Genomic DNA, 3,783 nt, shown 5'->3' on the forward strand with positions numbered 1-3,783 from the left:
AATGTGAGTGTAATCCGAATGCAGGAAAATGGTTAATTATGATACAAAGGGATTTTCATGATCGGTCTAATTTAACAGTCAATCAGTTTGACATCAATGACGTTCCGCTGAGTGTGTGGGAACAAGGACGAGACTGCCACGGGTATGATTCATGAGTTGGAGTGGTAGTCAGTTGCGGTTAGATCTTTTGACAGAATATCGATCTCCCACCTACACATGAAGAGATGGCCTTTGTAATAAAATGAGGTACGTTGCAGAATTTTTAAAGTGATATGTGGTATTGACCTGATATTTACAACTTCTCTGTGCTGCTATTTGGTTGCCTTAAGACACTTTGCAAGTGACCTGTTATTTGACTAGATTAACAGAGATCGAAAATGAGAAAGCATTTTGTGACAGACGTAGAACATGCTCCTAGAACTCCATCATGAGCCAAAAATGATTTTCATATTCTAATTCTGTGATTCAGAATGTGGCAGATATTAAGCTCACAAGAACACCTTTTGTACATGATGAGAGAATACAAGGAATACAGCCTATGCCATACTGTAGTACAGGATTTTCTCAACGAGTAACGATACTTTAGAGACATGAAAACGCGTGTGTGGTCCGACTTCTTCTGTCTTCGAAACACCTCGTATAAAAGTGACAAATCTACATTTAGCGTGAGATGTTCAAAGGGTATGGACAAACAAACTTACCAATTTCGGATTGGGTAAAGTTGATTGTTTGAAAGTCCGTTCCGGTGATGGAATTGCAGTTAGAGCTATACATCATATGCAGGCTTGCTTGTCTCACAGCAGGCCATGGCCAGTGACAGGAGTGGTCATGAGGATTCGGCGACCTAGAGCTGCGTCTCAAGCCTGTTGTGACCAGCAGTTACAAAGGATGTGGCTGGTTGGCTCTTCAGGTACACAGTACACCCATTAGATGGCGCTGGACCAGGCTGGATTTGTCTGATGAGCTTTGCGTCTTAAGATGCCTTGTTCAACTAATGTAATGAGCAATAAATTTGTAAAAATATAGTACGTCGTATTTCCCATTTTCTGTTGGCTAGATGTGACTTGCGACTCACAAATAGGTGTAACTGTGTTCCATTCATCAATGCTGCTGCTACAGGACACTTATATATACGGTCAGCGGTTTATAGCTGCATTGCCCCACCTCATCCTGTTCCTTGAACACGTCAGCACCTGCCGGCCGCTGTGGCCGAACAGTTGTAGGCGCTTCAGTCCAGAACCACGCAGCTGCTACAGTCGCATGTTCGAATCCTGCCTCGGGCATGGATGTGTGTGATGTCCTTAGGTTCGTTAGGTTTAAGCAGTTCTAAGCCTATGGGACTGATGACCTCGGATGTTAAGTCCCATAGTGCCTAGAGCCATTTGAACCATTTTGAACCACATCTGCATCTGTATATTGCCCATCAACTCAATCCCTGATGTCCCCACTCTGCTCCACACCCAGCCCATTGCTACGCCTTTACCATTGTGTCCCACCCTCTCTCCATCTCCACACCCTCCATCTCCTTTCCCAATGGAACTATGGAACTTCCAGCACCTACCAACCTCCCCCCCCCCCCCCCCCCGATGATGAATTCGCCCTGACGTCTGTCCCTCCTACCAACTCTAACCCCACATTCTTCCTTCTTCCTGCCTCCTCCTCAAGGCACCTACTCCTCCCCCTCCCTTCTCCTAAGCAGCTTTCCCCCTCCTACACACATTCCCTTTCCCGTGTTGCCCTTCAGTGTCTCTGCACTCCCTCCTGTCTTGTTTTCGCTCTTCATCTCGCGCCCTGCCCATCTCCTGCCCCAAGATATTCACCCCCCCTCCTCACACACACATACAACTTTCTCCTCTCTTTTTCCCTCCTCTCCAGCCTCAAGTCCCTCGGCAGGTCCCTACCAGCGGTTTTTTATTCACCATGAGTGCTCCTTCATTTCCAGAAGTTTTTTAAGTGTTGTGCTGTGAGAAATTTTTATCCTGTGGCCAACTTTTAACTCGGGTTTGTCTCCAGTGTTTCTTAAGTGTAGTTTGATTTGCCAGCTGTGTTCTTCATGTCGACTTCATGTCCCCATCTTAGTGTATATTGTAACTCCTGCCCATATGGGGAAGGGGAATGAAATTACAATAAAGAAAAAAAAGCTGCACTGCAAAGAAATGCCAGGAGTGGCGCCAGACATGCACATGCCTAAACTTCACCCTCTCTGTCAACTCCTCCAAGTACTAGTCAGCCTTCCCTTGCCTTACTGGTAGCCGTCCCACCCCGCATTACCCTCTACTCCACGACAACTACCCCCTCCCTGACGACCTCAGTAAGGCTAACCATTTTGTTTCCCACATATCTGAGGTCTTCTCCATTCCTCACAGTCCCCATTTTGATTGCTCGATCTTCCCCACCATCCTTGAATGCACTGAAACCTCTGTCTCATAGCTCACCCCTAGTTTCTGGTACTTGGATCAGTTACCCCCCTCAGACATTAACAGTCATATCACCACACATGACATCACACCTCTCCTCCAAATGCAACACTGCTCCTGGCTATGGAAGTGTTACCTACAGCCACCACAAGGAATTCCACCCCCCCCCCCCTGTCCTTCCTGGCTACCCTTGCTACCCTGTACAATTTCCTACTCTCCACTGGCTTTTACCCTGACCTGTGCAAGACTTCCAGTGTTCTGCTGTTCCCTAAACCCAACAAATCCTCTCTGACACCTCTTCCCACTATCCCATCTGCCACACCTCTTTGTTTAGTAAGGTCTTCGTGTGCATCCTCTCCCACTGTATTCATCACCACCTTCACCAGCACCAACTACTTAAACTTACCCAGTGTTGCTTCTTGCCCTCCTTCTCTGCCAGCTCAACCTTATGCTTCTTGTTTCCCTCCAACTTTACTCCCGTCACTCCACTATCTTCGTTTCCCTCGACTTCCAGAACGTCTACGACCGTGTCTGGCATTCCGAGCTCCTCTTCGCACTCCGGTATATTCTCTCCCCATCAATTTCGTCCATCTTGTGGCTTCGTTCCTATCCCATCGTCCCTCCTACGTCACTATCCAAAATTCCAACTCCAATACTTTCTATCCCACTGCTGGCATGCCCCAAGGCTCCATGCTTTCCCCTCTCCACTATCTCCTGAACACTGCCTATATACCCTGGCCTGCCCCACCTGTTCACCTCCTCCAATTTGCAGATGACTTCGCATGCCTGGCCCTTCATCCGACCCCTAAACGGTCCCAAAGTACTCTTCAAACCCACCTTGACCAGTTCACCACCTGGTGCAACCAGTGGATCCTTTGCATCAACCGTTCCAAGACTGTAATGAATTTTCAATTTGGAAGACTGCAACTGTGGCAAAAATACAACAAAAATAATCATTGAAAGATTATTTGATTAAAAAATGAATTAGAAAAGTTTGTTGTTACACTTCTGTTCCAATGACATCAAGAACATGTGATCATAAGGGTGTCTTTGTTATTGATCACTCTGGCCTTCACCACTCAAAGATAACTTTGAGACAAATACGTATGTTTACTGCTAGAACATTACACTTTAGTAATGAGCTCTGCAGTGCAATTTAAAGTTTAGTTCATTGCTCATACATATCTTACTTCAGTGTAACTCAGAGTAATCTTCTTCCGACTGCTGCTGCTCCTGAAGTCGTCGTCCCGGTCCATTTCATCTGCAAACTGGATCTAGTTACGTGAATTCCATGAAATAATCCAGATACCAAGTGGTTTAATAGTGGTATATTAATGACAAGCTGCACAACTTCTTCTTGGTGGGA

General features: G+C 46.2%; 1 pseudogene; it reads right to left on the minus strand.

The window, feature by feature from the left end:
- Positions 1 to 367: 367 nt before the first annotated feature.
- On the minus strand, positions 368 to 531 carry LOC126254351 (U2 spliceosomal RNA; annotated as a pseudogene).
- Positions 532 to 3,783: the final 3,252 nt, after the last annotated feature.

This window comes from Schistocerca nitens, chromosome 4, assembly GCF_023898315.1.
Source record: "Schistocerca nitens isolate TAMUIC-IGC-003100 chromosome 4, iqSchNite1.1, whole genome shotgun sequence".
In the NCBI taxonomy this organism is placed as follows: domain Eukaryota; kingdom Metazoa; phylum Arthropoda; class Insecta; order Orthoptera; family Acrididae; genus Schistocerca; species Schistocerca nitens.